The 19,380-nt window shown below is 39.0% G+C and overlaps 1 long non-coding RNA gene across 1 annotated transcript in view; it reads left to right on the top strand.

The window, feature by feature from the left end:
* The window catches only part of LOC110366792, a 26,062-nt gene extending 6,682 nt beyond the window's left edge, over positions 1–19,380 (top strand). Inside the window, exons 2-4 of the long non-coding RNA XR_004933177.1 lie at positions 12,008–12,299; positions 15,607–15,660; positions 18,482–19,380. This is a non-coding gene — a long non-coding RNA (uncharacterized LOC110366792). The remainder of the gene's footprint in view (positions 1–12,007; positions 12,300–15,606; positions 15,661–18,481) is intronic.

Here is a 19,380-nt window from a genome sequence, read left to right as displayed (position 1 = left end):
AATTATTTATATTGTAGACTTCAAACACAGCGAAGAATAAGGCAAAAAATTCTAAAAATGCAAACAGAGGCCACGATGCTGCATGCACATGGAAGACCAAATACATCTGCATGCAATGCTGTGTGCCACTGTGCCCTGGGTGCTTTGCTAACATTCATACAGCTTAGGTGTGATGACCATCAAAGTGTTAGGAGATGCAGAGACTAAAATGACAGTTCATGTTTTCTTGCAACATGCAAATAAAAGGACTTGGTTATACTGTCCTACGTTCTTATAGAACTTTGGAAAGCCACGGTGATGATTGTCACATTCAGGTTAAAGATTTTTGGCTATGACTGTCATCAGTTTTCTTATTCAGTTCTAAACATTGTGTCTATATTGTGTGAGGAAATATTGAAATATTTTGAAAAAATTTTCAAAGCATAAAATGAAACAATTGTTTGTATATTTACAACAGAATACAAGATTGTTCTTTTCATATTCATATTTGTTTTTTTTTTCATGCCCCAAGAAGAGTAAAACACATATAAAAAAATCTTGACTCAGGGATTCATAATTCATGCATCAGAGGGACTTGATGTCAATGACAATGACGTTCAAACATTTACTTTTTAAGAAAGTTGCTCCAAAGTGATCTTTTTTATCATGTACTTGGTTAAAAAAGTGAGTTTTAACCCGAGAGCTTCCCTTCAAATATATTAAAGAATGTACAAGGCTTTTACGTGGAAAAAATTAGCTTAAAGATAACCACAGAAATCCAGTAAAAAATAGGGTTTTCTGAGCCTATTAAGTAATATTGTCTTCATCTTTTGGGCAGTTTTGCGATTTCACACCTAATAGCTTCCAGTTGTGGAAAAAAATCCTTTCCATGACATGTCGCATATAATAGTTATGTAAATGAGACATTTGCACAATTATCCCTTTTTAGAGGCAATTGAAGCCAGGATATGATGAGCTATCTGAGCTCACAGGCTTCAACAATCTGTCAGTAGATATTCATTATTTGCTTTTTTTTTTGTTACATTAAGATCCATAGTTTTCCTTTTTAATTTTTTATGCTTTTTTTGTGAGCAATTTTTGGAGATAAGAGCTCTCTGTGTTCTGAAACGTTTTGATTCAAGGCCATTGTTCTGGTCCATGTTTATGAATTTAATGTTTGGTTACTGTGCATGGCTTTCATCAGCGCCCCACTTGTGCCACAGGCATTTAGTCTGTCCACTCTTCATAAAATGGAGGCTTCCTCCTGGTCTGTTAGAGTTTTCTGATGAATAATGTATTCATCGTTCAAGGCTGCAGACGTCTCACTGTGTGTTCAGAGATGCTTGACTTTCACACATCTCTGCTGGAATGAGGATGAATCAAGAGCTTGTCTCAGCTATCAGAAGCTGCAGGGAATATCTTGGTATGCACAAAAGGAAACAGAGAGGGTATTTCTGCTGCTAGATGTCGCCTTTGGAGGCTTGATAATGGTCTCTACATTAGTATTTCCATCTTCCCCAATGGTCTAAAGTGAAACTAAACAACTGAACTCACTTGACAAAACTTGACTTAGTTTTGTACTTCTCTGACTTTTTTTGCCACTGCTACAGACACTGATTGGCCCGTGGTTTATGATTGTTTCTGACCAGTAGGCCATCTGCTGTCTTTTTAAAGGACTGGTCAGGATCAAAGTTTATATCAGATTGCTTTTTTTAAATGTAGCTGACTAAAACGCTTTAAATGGTCTTAGTAGCCAATAATCATAGGAAGACTCTTTTTTTTGGACGGTTTTTTGGATGTTTTGGTAAAGGATCAAAACATGAAGTCATTTTTTTATGATTAGCTTAGGGCTGAGGTTCTTCCCCCGGCATGTCAGAGAGTTGCCTCTTTGCAGCTTCGAGTTTCATCAGGGAAAGTTTAGACTGTTATCTCTTAGGCACCAAACAGCCTTTCAGAAAACTCAGCTTTCTTGGAGTAATAGTTTTATGTGAAGGAGTGAATCTGCTGAGTCTCGAGGTTCTGTCTTGCTCTAAAGAAAATGTCAGTGTGCAATTGTAAAATCACCTGGATGGGTTGTGACTGGGGGTGTTGCTCCCCCACCTGAACATCCCCATGGGATGTTGATTCCAACCACCATGCCGGAGCCAGAAGTGGTCAAATAAAGTGGCCCAGGTCACCTTGTGTCAAATGATGGTAAGTGTTTTTTGTAAGTGGATTGTTAGACTCGCAGCTTTATGTCTTGGACACCCAGGTGAAGAGTGGTGCAGACCTGTCAGCTGATCATGACCTGAAAGTGAGATGGATCGGGTAGATGGGAAAACTTAAATGAGCGGAGGGAACATTTGGCAGAGGTCATTATTCAGGAGATCTGCAAAGCTTTCTGGGGCTGTCATGGTTTACACGCTTCTTTAATGTTGCTTAGAGTGCTGGGATAACACCTGCAGAATGGCAGACTGGGTGGCAGAGGGGCATTTCAATTATAAAGAGATTAAACTTTTAAGCCTACCTGGGATATATTACTCTAGGGTGTTGGAAAAGAGGCTTCGGACAATTTTTCAACTTTAAATTGAGGAGCAGCAGATTGACTTTCATCCTGGCCATAGAAAGTTTACCATGGGATTATGGGCGTTTGGCATGACCATGTGTTTTTTTTTGGGGCATCTGAATCTGTGCTGTCCATGGCATTTTCTATTGGGTGTGTTGTGGTGGTATAAGATGCTAGCCTTTTCAGGGCTGTTTGGCCCTAGTTTCACCAAAGCAAGAGTTGTATCCGCATTTTCAGCGCAAAGTTGGCCCAATGCTGGTAGGACTCCACCAGGGCTCCCACTGGTTACCAATCCTGTTTCTGGTGTCCCTGGACAAGATCCTGGACGCGAACCTGTGGAAGCCTTCTGGACATGATCCTCTCAGAGGAGATCCCAGGACTTTCTGGGGGGACTCTATACTACCAGTCAATAGTTTGTTGACCTTCTTGTTCAACGGTTGGGCTTTATTCTTGTTTCTCGGTAACTCCCTCAAGATATTTAGAAATCATTTCAGGTGAGTACCTCATGAAGCTCATCGAGAGAGTGGAAAGCAATAATCAAAGGAGGGGTGAGGGTGGATTTTAGCAGAATCTGAAATACATCCAAAGTTTCGAATTATTTCACAATTTTGTCTTTGTTACATAATTCTATGTGCTTTTATTTCGTAGCTTTGATGTCTTCAGTATGTATCTGCAGTGTAGGATGTATTAATATGTCCAAGCCTTTAACTGGTTATGTGTGTCTCTTCTAATATAAAATGCTTCGGGATTCTTAACAAACAAAAGGCCTGGAGAGTTGTCACAGAGGAAATGGGGATCTGGGATCTCAGATAATAAATAACTTTATCAGTATGAAGCGATCTTGGTAAAGTCCAAGAGGACTTTCTAACAGTTGACGATAATCACTTCAAGAGATTGCATTGTCTCTATTTATGGGCAAAAGAAACCAAAGCTTTTTGTTATTATTATTTTCAACAGAAGATATTAATCAGGGTTTACTGTGACATTTTTCCCAAGGTTTATCACTTCGGTTTATTTAACTGCTTTTTCATATTTTGCTCTTTTATGTACTAGGAAAGTGCTGTAGGATAGGTGGTAATATTGTACACTGGTCCCTAATCATATAATTTAATTACTTATGTAATATTATCTGATATACCACACAACTAAGAAAGGTTCACTACATTTTTTGTAACATGTTTACACCTTTTGATAGAAAACTTGAATAAAGAATTACATTTTACTCTTTTTGTATTTAAATTTCTCCATTAGCTTGAGGTCTTAGTATGTCTCTTATTTACAGTAACATATTTATTAGACAGGTTTAAAGTGAAAATAAAAAAAGGTTTTCCCGCCATGGTAAATTGATTGCACTGGTTGCTTTGAACACAGGGAGAGATGTCAGTGTGATGATTTGTAAAAGTCAGCTCAGCCCAAATGGTCAGATTAGGAGGAATCTGGGTGTCCTCTGAAATCCCCAGAGACGATAGGGCCATCACATTGATGGGTCCCCTGCAAAGATCACTCATGCTAGACTCCATTAGCTGAAGACACCCGTCCGCATGTCACTGAGTGAACAAAGAGACACATTTTCACTCAACACTAAAGGAGGAATGCCAGCAGCTATAAATTAGGTTTAGGTAAACACATCCTGACACAAGTAAAAGCTTGCGTTATCCATTAGTTGCGTAATGTCCAAAATGGAGTTTTGGCATAGCACTTGATTGTTGTGTCAGACCTCAAGCATATTTATAATTAATTGTTTCCGTATCATAAGAACAGACCTATATCTGAGTCTGGAAAAAAATGTGAAAACCCAAAGACATGACGGGTTGTAACGCTCATTAAGGAACTCCGTGTTTTGGAGCATCGGCCCAGATTTGTGCCACCACAACTCTTGGTATGATTTCCCTAATGTCGGCGATTAGGGGGTTTCCAGCTTGTCGCTCAGTGACATCATGGTATTGATAGCACAGATTCCTACCACAGAAATCGGAGTCCTACTTCCCGAAACGGTCTGATGATAAGCCGGGAAGCAAAACCCCCGGAGGCCGGCAGAACGTAGAGCACTTCACGGCTAAGCGTTTGTCACGTTATTTTCATAGCAATCTTCTGAATTGGCTCTTCAAAGATAATTTCTGAAACACTTCTAATAACATCCTTGCCCTTACCTTCCTCAGTGGGACCTTCACTGTGTGATTGGATCAGAAAAAACCCCTCCTTAATCCCATGGAGTCATATGGCTGTTTTTCATGTGAGCTGGTCTATAATTAGGAACACAACAGATTGTCATTTGCATACACATGTTCAGGTGAGTGGATCAAAGGTACAACCCCAACAGACATATTGCTATTGCAGAAATGTAGACACTACATAAATTAATCTATTAAAAAAATGACAAAACCCAGTAAGACAATAATGGGTGTAGAAGAATAAATATATATTTCTTGTGATAATTACATTTTTCAGATTTTTGAGACATTTCTTTCTGTTAGTTAAACCGTCACTTTGGGATTTAACAATTTTCCATATGGACATCGAACAAAGAGACCACGCAAGGCACTGCCATCCAGATCGGTACAAAAGACTTTCTTTATTCCTGCTGGGATTTTCTCTCAGGAGAGCGAGAGCGGCACATCTCTGCTGTAAGACTCCTCCTTTCATTTTGCAGGCACTGAAATCTAGACGTCAACATGCCCGTGGCTGTTTGCTCTGATGTTAACAAAAAAAATCAAAAAGTCGTAGTGCCCCGCCCTTCCTTTGATACAACATTGAATCTGTTGTAAGAGGATGTTCCTTTGTATTTTAATAGACTGAGTTATAAAATGGTAAATGTTTCCACCGATGACCGAGACTCAGAACAAAAACTTCTCTCCTGATTTCTTACATAAAAATCAAGATACCAGAAAACAGGATAATTTTTTCCCAGTTCATACACAATAAATTGTTCCACATTACAGGGTACAAAGCTTTTTTTTTTTTTTAAAGCATCTCCTCATTCTTGCCTGCAGTAGTTTTTTTTCTATGAACCAACATGTTGAATTTGCTGATCATTATCTGTAACATTTGTTAGGCTTGTTGGCAGCTCTACACGGGCTACTGGCCGGTTTAATATCACACGTCATCGCTCATGCTGTCATCAGACGCTATCATGCAAATATTCTCTGCAGTGATTTGCATCTCAGCCCGCGACACAGATCAATGCTCTATTGCTCGTTTTTCCTGCCGGTGTCTGCCGGTTAGGCCCACAGCAATCCCATTTCCTTACAATATCTCCTGTAACACTGGACTGTATTTCTACAAGTAAAAACCCTGGCTTCAAAAAAAGTGGAGGGAAGTATCGCTCTTTCAGCTGCTCCCCTGTACAGAGTGCTCAGTGATTGACAGGTAGAATCCCTGAAAGCCTCTGCTGACATGTTATTGCTCTGGGTCAGGAGCTGCAAACAGGAGTTAGCCCTCCAACCCCCCCATATTTGCTATTTGCTGCTTTTTTTTCTCTTCACTATCTTGCTGCTTTATAAGATTTTTGCCCCTTGCTCTGAATTATTGACTCGTCTTCAGACCCCGTGTGACTGAGCCGGCTGTGTGCGGCTGACTGTCTGCAGGAGGACAAAGCTTTTGTTTCTCTCGATTCCTAAAGCAAGAATTGGGTTCAGTCGGGTTTGACAAGACATTTCAAACTACTGTGTGTACATGCACAAATTGTTAAATAATTTTTACCAGTATGGTTGATAACTGAACATTGTTCTGCATGGCTGCATTGTTAATTATTTTATTCTCATGAAAAAAAAAAACATCTGAAATGAGGTCAATTTGCTTAAAGCCATGTGTTAATCAGTTTGTGTTTTTTCCAGAAGGTTCAGTTTGCACATTTAACCCATCAGCAGAAACTGTTTGTTTCAATGATTATCTATGATTCTTCAAAGATAATATATTGAAAGCCAACATCCCCCCCTAATTGTCCGTGCTCTTTGACTAGTTTAGTTTTCTAAAACTGCTTGGCTTTGTACATTTTTCCAACAAACAGTGATTTAAAAGAGGATAAATATGGATTTTTGCAAACAGTTTTGTGCAGTTCCAGTAGAAATGGTATCACAAATAAGCAGATAAGGCTATGTTGCTTAACTTGAGCATTTCTGTGAGTGCAGCACAGTCACATGTGTAGTGCTGAAAAACGGTATTATCCAGTTTCCTGTTTTTGCTTTTTCTGCTCACTCTACAATCATACAGGTCAAATAGATTTTAATATCAGTATGAAATAAATAAGTGAATACCAAAAGCAATTCTAAATTATGATATCATTTAATGAAGGAAAATCCTACTTAAACTTCCTCATGCTAGGTTATAAATAAAACAGAATTTCCCATCCCTGTAAATCCTGAAATACATCATGGCCACAAGACCTCTCTAGTTTAGGCAATGATGAAAAATAAAATTAAACCTTTTTGAAAAGGTATGACCTAATACATCTGATGCAAGGTCTCGCATGTAAATAAAATAATTTGTCTCAATGAGATGACCTGTGTAAATAAATGATAAAACAAAAGCATTTCATGAAAAGTCCATTTTGACAGCAGTCACATATTGTTAATGTTATTGTGATGATATGGGGCTGCTTTGCTGCTTCAGGATCAGGATGAGCTGATGTGACAGAAGTAGCTATGAATTCTACTCTCTTCATAAAAAAATCAATAGATGGCGGATGTACAGCCATCGTTTTGTTACCTTGCACTTGAATTATGAAGTAACAAAATGATCTGAAGCACACCAGCAAGTCCTCTTCTGATTGGCTTAAAAAAAAAAAAAACATGACAGCTTTGGAGTGGTCTAGTCAAAGTCTGGATTTGAATAATGTTGAGGTGCTGTTTATGTGACCCAACACAACCTTATCCTCCGACATGGCTGAACTGGTACAAATTCCAATCAAGAAAGATTGACCTAAATTCTTCCCTTGTGAGGTGAATCTCGTTGCCAGTTAGCGTAAACACAGTCACTTGCTAACGGCAAGCAAGGGTTAACCAGTTAGTAGGTTTAGAAGTGTCATGATTTTTCTACGATGAACCCAGAATGGATACCACACACACACGGGACTTATTTACTGAGAGTTTATTGACAGGAAGATGAGTAATGGATGATGAAACCAGAGAGGCAGGACAGGACTGGAACCGGAGTGTAGCTGTAAGCAGAAGCTGACGGACCGGAGAGAGTTCTTGATGACAGGACTGCTGGAGCACAGAGGAGGCAGGAAACCCAGCGGCTGCAGAGGCCTCACTTGAAACTCTGAGTAGACAAGATAGTCCAGCAGTCAACAGAGGCTTGAAGCAGAGAGGTGGCAGAATAATCCTGTAGCTGAAGCACAGGTGAGGCAGGTAAATCCAACAGTTTAGCAGAAGCTTGAAGCAGAGACGAGGCAGATTAGTCCAGCAGTGAGCCGAGGCCTGACATGAGACTCAGAGGTGAGACAGGAAACTTCCAACAGCAGGCAGAGACTTAACTTGAGAAACAGAGGTGAGACAGGATTCCAACAGCAAGCAGGGGCAAACCAGGTTGACAGGCGAGGAATAAGAGGAGTCTGATGATGAACCGGCAGGGAAGAGAAGACTGAGGGAGGTCTATGTAGGGAGGCTGGCAGGTGGAGTGAGTTCTGACTAATTAATGTCCAACAGGTGAGACTGATTGCAGAGGGAGTGGAGGGTAAGCTGAGTGAGAAGAGGAGGAGGAACTGAAAACTAACAAAAAAGGCCAGACTAAAACTAAACCATGAGGACATTACCTTTTCCCATATGGGCCCGGGTGGTTTGGAAAGCACTGTCCTTTGATGAAATCATCATTTAAAAAATGCAGTCTAATATTAAACATTTTTAGACTATCTGAAATTTTTAAGTAAGAAAGAAAAGCAAAACCAGAAGAAATCCCAAAAGAAGCCGAGAGCAATGTGGATCTTATAATAACATAATATAAATCATAGAAAAGTTTTACTCCCCCAGCAGAAGGTTTGTTGGGTGTTACCAAGTCATGTACCAGCTAGCTCATGTAAATTCACTCACGCGTCTACACTCTTACTGACATTTAGCTGCTGAGTCGCCTCCAGAATCTGATGGGATCTTCCTGGAAGCCACTTTCTGCATTTCCTTTTCCTCATCTTTATCTATTTAAACACAGCAACCTGACCTTGTGCCTGGAAACCAGAGCCTGTGTAGGGGAATGTTGAGTCATGTGACAATGAAGACAGCAGATGAATGCTGCTTCATTGTGCCGTACTAATTATTCCAGTGACAAGTGTGACACCGCCCCTCTGGCTTTTGAGCAAGGCTTTGAACAGCATTGTGCGGCTCAAGGTTGCCCGTCTGATGTGACTTTACATTGACTGGAAACCCTGCAATGAAAAGCTGTCTGCTGCGCGAACAGTGACACATGTTGTGAAATTACCTGTTGCTTAGGAACCGATGTGACTTCATGCATGGCAGCACATTTTTTTCAAGGTCCTTAGCCACAAGAATTTTCCACTAATTTTCCTGCTACTGATATTTTCCATTAAGATGGATGTTATGACCCTAATCACATTTTTAAGAAAATACCTCCTGTGTTTTTCCCGTAATGTTAGGATGTAGATGGATGGATAAATGTGTCCGATGGGCATTTTGGATTTGTTTTATAGAGAAACTTGGCTGTAGGTGGAAATGGGTGTGAACAAAGCATTAGTCTTTCCTTTAGATTTTGAGTCTCTTTATTAGTGTTGTAACTGTTTATGTTAAATATTAGCTGTTAAATCACAGCCATTACAATGAACTGAAAACTTTTCAAAGGTTAGAAAAATGGAGAAATCCTTGGAGAAGCCGCCTTCAGGTTTGGAATGGTTGAGATTGTCACACTGAGCACAGCCCTGTATATAACGCAACATTTACTAAAAACAGAAAGGTCTTGTTGCATTTCTACTGTTTGTCTGCAACACAATGACACGTGTTTTCTCTGAAAACAGCATGATTTTAAACATGATTTCAGAGTATAACGTTTTGAAAACACCCCAGTCCCCATTGTTGTGTACAGACGAAAGACTGTGCTTTGTCACGATACCCAGGGGTTTGAATACTTTAGTTTTAGGTTCCTGGACATCGAGCAGTTCTGTTTGTGTTTTCACATTTTAGTAATGTTTATTATCTGTAGATTTCGTTCCTGCCATTAGTGCGTTTCTGCTCATTATGATGTAAGTACTTTATTCTTGTTTCTGTTGAATTATTTTTTTTTCCTGCCTGCCCGTCCTCAGTTCAGTTAGCGAGTTATTTCATCTTTATCTGTTCATACCGCATGGTTTCCCTTTCCCCGTCAGATCATTGCTCGCTCTCGCTCCACTTTATTACCATTACCCCTCTCACCTGTGCTAATTGCTCCACCTGGCTTTCCCTATGTCTTCTCCTCTATTAAAGCCAATTCATTCACAATCATTGTCAGATCCTCCGTTATCCTACCCCCTGTCTCCATCTTGTCAAGTTCCTGCTCCTTGTTTCACCCACCTGCTTGCAAGTTCCGCTGTTTAATTATTGATAAATCACCTTTCATCTCAACATGTGGCTCCCTACCTCTTGTCTGCACTTTGGTTCATTCCCAGTGCTCAACATTATGATAGCATCTGCCTGTATGGGGAAGCCCTGGTATATGTGCTGTATGACTTTTAGTGGCGGGGTCTTTTTGAGCAGGGAGTGTTTGTATGCACACCAAGATTGCTGGGTATCAAAAAACATATCGGCTGCTAGTGTGTCGTGCACAGAGGTCACACTTCACATCATGTAGATGCGTTAACAGAAGCGGAAAAACAATCCCGTTTTCAATGGATCGTTGGTGTATAAACATGGCTCTCTGTGACTAACATGCTGCATGCTGCAAAGGTGTTAATGTCATATCTGTAACAAAAGATCAAACTAAAAAGCTTCAAGACCGCTTGCAACTTCCAGTTTTTGAAATCATTGCTGGTGTTTCCAGTTAACATTTCAGATTATTTGCAAATTCTTATGTTTGTTATGTAGATTAATTGCAAAGAAGGCAAAGCACAGGTCTACAAGCAGGGCATCAAGGACTACTTCAGCAGCAGGAACCCACACATGTGGGGTATGAGTGTTTGGGTGGTTAATTCATGCAACAACACAGTAATTTATATTGTTTGCAAAGGCACTGCTATCACACTTTTTGGACTCAGATATTACTCTTATCAGACCCTAAAGTCTATTTTCTCACTTTAAGCTTCTCAGGAAGAGTAGTTGGTCAGTGAGATCAACAGTTTTCATTAAAAAAAAAATTAAATGTGTGTAAATATTATGTCTTGTTGTGTCTGCATGTTATTTGTAATCAGTGGGTGTTTGGGCCGATGTCTGCCTCATCAAAAATTTCATTATGGTAACACACGGTGGCAATAAAGATTCTTGATTCTTAAGAGAAATATATAGGTGATGGCCAAACATGTCTACTTCTCTGCAGTGTAGGTTGAAGCAAAGTAGAAACTGGGCCTCTTTTCGGTTTAAACCCCTAAACCAGAGATTCCCAAAATGGGGTCAAGACCCCCAGGGTGTCGCAAGATGATTTGTTGCTGACATGCTAAAAATATTTTGTATTTCTTTATTTGTAAAACTGGTACCAAAGCATAACTTTACACAAGGCTCAACAGTCTTTATTTTAATGCAGAAGGAAGGCTGCATTTTAAAGAGTTCTTATTAAAATCCAACTTTATTCATAATTTTTCAAGTGTATTTTCAAAATATTCTGACATTATTCTTATAATCCCCCCCCCCCCCAAAAAAAAAAAAAAACAAAAAAAAAAAAAGAATATCCCATCCAACAAGAGGGGGGCACCAGTCTGGCACTGTTATTTAGGGGGTCACAGGCTGAAAAGTTTGGGAACCCCTGCCCTAAACTGTAGATCGAGCTCCATTTGCTCATTAGACTTGATTTTGTGCCATTCTGTTGATTATTTGCTTTAAAAATAATTGTTTTCAATTTAACCAAACGTAATACATTTGATACATACACAGTATTCTGCTGTGCTGTGTTTGTTGTTCATTACTCAGTTAGCTATTTCAGTTTATTTCTTAAGGATTTTTAAGCATTTTTGCAATGACTAATGTTTTAAACATGTTTTATAAATAAACAAGATTTCATTGGAAGAAATGTCATGTGGCTTTGAAAGGGTTAAAGTAATGTATCAGTATTTCTCAAAGAGAATTGTAAGAATGAGTTAAACAGGAGACATATTTATTGGATTGGTATGCATTTAATTTGTCTACAGCTATTTTTTTTATCTAAAATCCATCAGTAACAAGATGTTTTTTTTTTTATAAATATATAGACGAAACAATGAAACACGCATACAAGAAATATGATTCTATTCTGGCTTTCTACATAACATCAATATAAACATACACCTGATCTTTAGATAAACCAGTCTGAGCTTAGTGGGCTGGATTTCTGTCTGGGTCTCTGAAAAGCAGCTAATCAATCTCTCCTAATTACCCACAGGCAAGAAAAATATGCTCCTGATTAGTGAATACCAGCGAAAGACCACAAAAACCATGGTCACCATCCCACGCATTCGCCCAGATTTGCACTCCCGCTGTGATGGAGGGGGGGCTACCGGTCGAATGAAGATGACAGATGCTTTCGCCATCAGTGGAGGCAGCATCAGAAGAGATGCAGCACTTCAAATGAAGCATACAGCCATAAATTTTTCATCTCCAACCAGCTTTGAGGTGGGAGAAGGGGGCAGGTCAGCCAGACTGCAGCTGAAGGCTTCTAAAAACAGAGACAAAAGGTGGCTGGCTGCATGTTGGGCTTCCCGGGAGTGTGTGTGTGTGTGTGTGTGTGTGTGTGTGTGTGTGTGTGTGTGTGTGTGGGTGTGTGTGTGTGTGTGGGGTGGGTGGGGGGGCGTAAACAACAACAAAACTCCTTTGTTGGCATCCTTTGTTAGCGTTGAGTGTCAATGGCATATATTACAAAATACTAAAGCAAAACAGCAATTATGAATGTGAAGCTTCTCACAAAAAGATAGTTTTTATATTTTTCATTGTTCTGTTTGTCAGTAATTTCTCTGTTTTTTACATTTAACTTTTAATGTGAATGGCAAAAACTTGTTTAGCTTCTATTTCAAAACATGTTTTTGATATACTTCTTAAAGCCTACGATAAATAATTTTCTTTTACATGTGAAAGTGTACCCTGATTACTCTGGGACAACAGATAAGGCAAATTGATGTTCATGGCAAATACAAAATCACATTCTTATTGATTTTATCCACTCTGTAGTTGCTAGTGGTACACGATTTCTAACAATTCAACATAGTTTATGATCATATCTTGATCTGAGAGAAATCCTCCTAAACCTGTGTGTTGAACAGGCGACTATTTATCTGAGAGGTGGATCAGCAACATGGACCTCTGCCAATAGAAACATCTACGGTCATAAAAAGGCTCCTCCTTATCCCATAAGCCCACTGTGGAGCTCTGCAGAATGGCTGCAAATTTAATGAGTTGTGTTTTTTTCCCCTTGTTTTTGCAGAATCTTCTGGTCTGGAAGGTAATACAGCCTGACATCCCCATCTTTGTCTGAACAGCTCTTCTTATGCTGAGTTGGATGATTCAAACCACAAATTAAAGCCACACTGAAAGCAGAGACTTAACTGAACACAGTCACAAAACATTTTTGATACTGGGATTATCTTGCAGGTCAATGTGCCTTTGTTTTAGTGCATTATTTTAGTTTGATGTCTCATCACCCACAAGAAACAGATCCCTTGAACTTTTTAACATTTCAGTCACATTATAATAACAAACTGTACACCTTTCAGATGGATTTTGAGCAATGGAGCAGCTCTACAAAATTTAGACAAAAATGTTTTTGTGTTTTTTTTTTTCAATTCTTTGAAAAATAGCTCAAGCTGAGACTGAAACAAGAGCATTTGGCGCCATCACTTTTCAGTTCTCCCACAGACATATTGCCAATTGGATTTAGGTCTGGACTTTGACTAGGTCAGGAGCCTGCAACCTTTACAGTCTAAAGAGCCATTTTGCCTACAGTCCACTTCAATTAAACTCGTTCAGAGCCGCAAATGTTGCCTGTCCTTTTGAAAAAAGACAAGTTGTAATTTTTCATAAAGATCTACTGTAGGAAATATGTTGTCATTGTTAAAGAAATGCCCTTTTATGTTTATTTTGAGGTTTAAAAAAAGAGGATGGACGGGATGTTGATATTTATAGATAATGATGTAAAAAAAAAAAACTAGCTTCCAACATAATGAAAAAATATTGATTTAAAAGTAAATATTACTGGCACTTTTAGCATCATTCTGTTGTGAAAATTAAAAGCAATTACTTCAAAAAAAACTGCCAAAACCTGCATTTATTATCATTGTTACCTATAAATACAATAATAAAAATATAATTTGTAGCCAAAGCTATTAAGAGCCACTGTGGAAGGTCCTAAGAGCCACTGGTGGCTCCAGAGCCACAGGTTTCAAACCCCTGGACTAGGTCATACGAACACATGCATATACTTTCAGTTAAAGCATGCAGCTCAGTGGTCTTAATCATGCTGGAAGGTGAAACATCCTAGTCTCACAACCATACACACTTTAACACAATTCCTTCCAGAACCGCCTTATTTTTACCCCCACTCGTCTTCTGATTAACTCTGACCAGTGTCCTCGTCCCTCCTGAAGAAAAACATTCCCCCAGCATGATACTGCTTCTACCATGTCTGGCAAACTGCATTTTCAGGGTTATGTACAGTGTTCTCCCCAACATAGTGTTTTGTGTCTTGACCAAATAGCTTGAGTTTGGTCTCATCTGACAAGAGGACACTTCTTCGCCATGTTTCCTGTGTCCTCTACATGGTGTGCAACAAACCATGTAGGACTTGTTTATGTTTTTTATACCCCCTGTCTTCTTGATACTTTTGCATAAAGGACAGATTCAAGGAGTGCAAAACGAAGAGTTGTCCCGTCAACAGATTCTCCCACCTGAGCTCTGGGTCTGTGCAGCTCCTCCAGTGTTATTGTTGGAATGTTGACTGCTTCTCTGATTAATGCCCTGCCTGTAGGTTTAGATAGACAGTCATGTATTTGTAGGTTTGTAGTTGTGTTGTGCTTCTCTCAGTTCTTGCCAACAACTTCATAAAAGAGCCCTGTGAGATTTTCAATGTTTGGCATATTGTTTTATAACATAATCCTGCTTTAAGCTTCTCCACAACTTTCTTCCTGCCCTGTTTGCTGTGTTACTTGGTCTTTGTAATGTTGGAAGTCCAATAATGTTGTCTCACAGACCGCTGGCGCATTTTACTGGATCTTATTTTGGGGTATTATTAGAGTAATGGAGCCTTTATGAAAATGCGTGCCACACTGTTACATTTTTATTTGTTGTTTTTCTTACACTTTTATCAATTACTTTGTGTCAATCTACAATAAACAATCTGGATAAAATATAATAGATTTCAGCTGTACTGTGACAATATGTGACACAAGTATGAACTTCTACTTTTGTGGTGAACTGTATGCGTGTACTTTTCAGTGGTACTTTTGGCCAGTGTTAGAGAGTCTGTCTTAATTCTAGTATGCAAGCCAATTTAAAGGGTTGTGACATCGCTAAGTGATGGCTGAAATGCGTATCTTTTTCCACCAGTGGCATTTTGAGGCTTTGCATTTGTTAATGAGATTAAGGCCATTGTGGTGTCACAAGGGCACTTAGGCCTCAAGCTGTATGACTGGAAGCAGGTGGCACATTTCCTACATCCCTGCTAATAGGGATTAGGCCTCTGAAAAGAGAGGGAGAATATTTCATTTATCCCATTCAAAGGTATGTGAGACTGCTGGCCTGTTCATGTGATTATCCAGGCATTTTGAGCCACGCTGCTTGTGGAAGACCATTAATTCAGTTCAGTTTTGTTTTTGACCCTAATGTGTTTGTAAGCTAATACAAAATGTTGTTGTAGGTGGTAGGATTTAATAGATATGGCTTTATTGTGTGTTTAAAACTATCTTAATTTTTTTTTTAATCCTGTTGGACGTTTACGAAAATACCAGCATGTTTCAGAAAAGATCATTGCAGTTTTGTATGCTTCCTTTTCAGCTGACTCTATCCTGAACAGGAGAAGGAGGAAGCAGGAGTTGATGAAACGTGTAGGTGTGTGAGTCTGAATCTGACCTTTTGTTTCCACCAGCCTACACAAAGCCCTCCACGCAGCTCTCTATTGAGCCGCAGTGGTTGCATTCCTTCAGGGGGTGTGAGCGGTCAGAGTACAGCACCTCCAAATAGGATAAAATTATTGAGTAATGTTGTGTGGGCTTGAGTTTAGACTTCATTTGTGGAATGTTAACATTTCCCTGGTAATCTTATTGCATCTTTTCTTCTGTAATGATAATGATCTTTTAATCCTATAATTAGTTTGGTCAGGAAGCAGGAGGAAACTATGTTGTCAGTTCTAAAGACTGCAGAGATCCAGACCCAGATGCATGAAAGTGCAGCTTGTTGACTTTTAAACTTGTAAGCAAAACAATGCATAAGCCTTGTAAAAGGGTTCATACCAGATGAACTTCTTCACATTTTGTCACGTTACAACAACAAACTTTAATGGGGTTTGTGTGGGATTTAATTGGATATACTAACAAAAAGTACTTGTCAACTGAAATGATAATGATGGTTATTTTCTATCTTTTTATAACTACTGCTTTACAAATCTTTCGAGGCCAGAAGGTTTCAGAAGCAATTTCCGCTTGAAAATACACAACAGAAATAAATCAAGAATAACCACACAATTATCAGGTCTAAACGCATCGTTTTGGAACCAGTGTAATGGTAAGAGAAAATATTTTTTTTTTCCAGTGTCAAAACTGTCACTATGTCTAATTTGTTTGTGATTAAATAAAGAAAAAAACATTTTCTTGAGCCTTGCCTAAAGTTATTTTCTAAACAAACAGTATAAAAAACCTTATGAATATCTTTTTGAAAACAAAATAAACCTCATATTGTCTTTATCAATATCGTTACTATAACTGCAGCAAATTTGGACTGAATCAGATGAAGCATATTTGATCCACAATGGTTTTAATTGTCCCAGGCGGAGCTGTCATTTTGGCACAATTTAGCCAAATGTGCCAAAACTGTGCCAAATATGTTTTTTACTTCATAAAAGGAATCTACTCAAATAAAAGTGTTAATTTTCATTGTAGGACTCCTCATATGAGAGAGCCTTTGGTCATGACATTTACGCTTTATCCTTAACACTGTCCTTAGCTGTTCTTAATGTAAACTGTGCGTAAAGCAATGTTAAAGTGGTATACAGTTTTAGAACCTCCATTACTTCAGAAACTATGTCACCTAACAATGTCAGAAAAAGGTAAAAAACGGTATGTCTCTAGTTTCAAAGGATATCAGCCAAATAGGCATAGATCAAGAACATATTTGTCTCCTGTAGCATTTTCTGGACGAGTCCGCCATGTTTGATAGACCTTTAAATGACACCTGTGTTTGAGGTTGTTTTCTGAAATGTTTATTTCAGGATCGGGAGAGATCGGCAAACACAAATAAGGACTCAAACACTGTTTCTGTTAGAATATAAGGCACACATTTATTATTATTCCCCACAGAATACAGCACATCAAAACAACTAGCTCTTCACACACGCAAAGTAGCAAGCAATAAAGCAAGAAGCTTTCAAACAAACGTTACGCTCAACAGATTCTCAGAATCAGCTCTAACCATTGACACGAACTGGGAGCCCTCAGTCCTAGGTTAAGATCAGCGTTCACAATGCCGGTATCCACACACGAACTCACGGCAGACTCTTTGTTTACAAGTATATAAAGAGGAGACTGCCCTCAGCCCGGTGAGTCTGCCGTGAGTTTGTGTGTGGATACCGGCATTGTGAACACATAGATGGTCACTCATTTGACTGAGCTACATAAAATCTACTCAGGGGGGTTGACATCCAATTCTACCTTAGCTATAAAGGGACGATGCACTCATGTACTTCCCCAAAAAAGAGGTTTTTGGTGCCAGGATTTGAACAACATCCCAATAAAACCCAAAAAAAGAGCAAATGTAAAAAAAGAAATTGGTGGCATCTGGTGAAAATATATGTTTGTGTATTTTTTCTGACAATCAACATACTTGCACGTTAGGTTAACTGGTGATGTGAGAGGGGAGTTTTGGCCTTCCAGTGCATTGCTGTGTAGTTCCGGGTTCACCAGCCTTGTGCCTCATGATGTCCATGTTGCTCAGTGGCTGCAGAAAAGGCATCATTATGGATGTTCTGGTGGTTGGGTGTTGCTGCATGACAGTGCTATTAGTGATCCCTCTAAATAAAGATAATTATAACACACTTAAATTCTCAAGATGTTTGTTTGTAAACCGGCTCATACACATCTGAGCCAGTTACCAAAGCACCATTGTGGTGTCTCTGATGTTTTATATTTATGTCTTGTGAAGATATTTTCATCTAATTTAAAGTCAAATGCGGAGGTCTAGAAGAGAGCAGTGCTGCCAATTGTATCTAGGAAATGAGAAGTCCTTAAAAAAAGGCCATAAATGCATTTGCAGCCAGAAGCTGACCATTTTAAGTCTCTGAGTGAACTAAAACATCAAGAAGTGTATTGATCTGTGTGTTTGTCTGAAGTCATTCTGCCAGTAGAGAGAAGAAATTTTGCTTTTAACAAACCGATGGACATGGTAGCTCGGTGAATGCTAATACAAAATGTTATTTTTCCTGTTACACGCAGAAATATGTAAATTTTTATCTCTAGTATGAGTACAACAGGACTCTGATAACAATGTCGAACACAGCTCCTTTCATTCATGCAACACAGTTTCTGCCTGTTAGGTGACACTCTAATTACACACAAAGCTAAAGAGTTTTTTCAGTGGGTGTGAAGAGTGATAGCAGAAAATGTGGAAGGAATACTGATATTTCAATGTTTTTGAATCCCCTGCTTTCTCTTTGTTCAAGCCCCTGCCTTGCTGCCTCCTCCCCACTGCGGTGAAGCAATCTCATTGGAGGACTGTAAAGTCACGGGTTGACAATCAGGACTATAGCATGAAGGATTTCTAACTGTTGCCAAGGTACTTTGAATGGTGATTTGACCATTACATGAGTTCATTTGCTATCTATCTGTAACCACTGACTGCTCCGAAATGTTGTGAAGCTTGGTCCAAGTGTGAAATCTCAGGATTACTGAGTTTCTCATCGGTGGAGCCAGACATCCTTCACCGTCACATGCTGTCTGGGGTGTCGACAGCTTCAGGGAACGTTTGTTATTGAGATTTGACCCTCATCGTGTCAGATTCCTTTATGTTCTGTTTCTTTTTAAACACTCTGCCAAGAGAAATTTGGCAAAGATACATGCTGTCTTCAGGCGTGCCTCTCATAAAGAGAGCTAAAAAAACAAACTAGGGTTCACTCTCAGTTCAGAGTTCATGTGGAGAGACACTGATTCACAACTGCAGACTGGGGATGACTAGACTTATAGTTAAGTGGGAATTTTTTTTTATTACAAACAAGCCTGAATTATCCAAGTTGTGTTTATCAAACCTTTAAAAGCAGATATTTACTGCACCTTGCAAAACTATGTCTTGAACTTTTGACATTTTGTTGCATTACGACAACAAAAATGTATATGATCGACCAACACAAAGTAGTGCAAAGAAAAATTATCACCCTGGGCACAATTTTCGTTTTGTGAAACACAACCGTGGCTCCATCATGGTGTACATATGCTTTTTCAACACTTTATTTATAACAACAGTTATAAATAAAATGAAAAAGATATTATATAATTTTAGTCTAATTGCCTGTAACAAGTTCAGGATTCAAGTCACTCTCCCGAAATTCTTGTATTTAGCAAAGTT

The sequence above is a fragment of the Fundulus heteroclitus genome, chromosome 2, assembly GCF_011125445.2.
Source record: "Fundulus heteroclitus isolate FHET01 chromosome 2, MU-UCD_Fhet_4.1, whole genome shotgun sequence".
Lineage (NCBI taxonomy): Eukaryota > Metazoa > Chordata > Actinopteri > Cyprinodontiformes > Fundulidae > Fundulus > Fundulus heteroclitus.
This window is presented reverse-complemented; position numbering and strand designations above follow the sequence as displayed.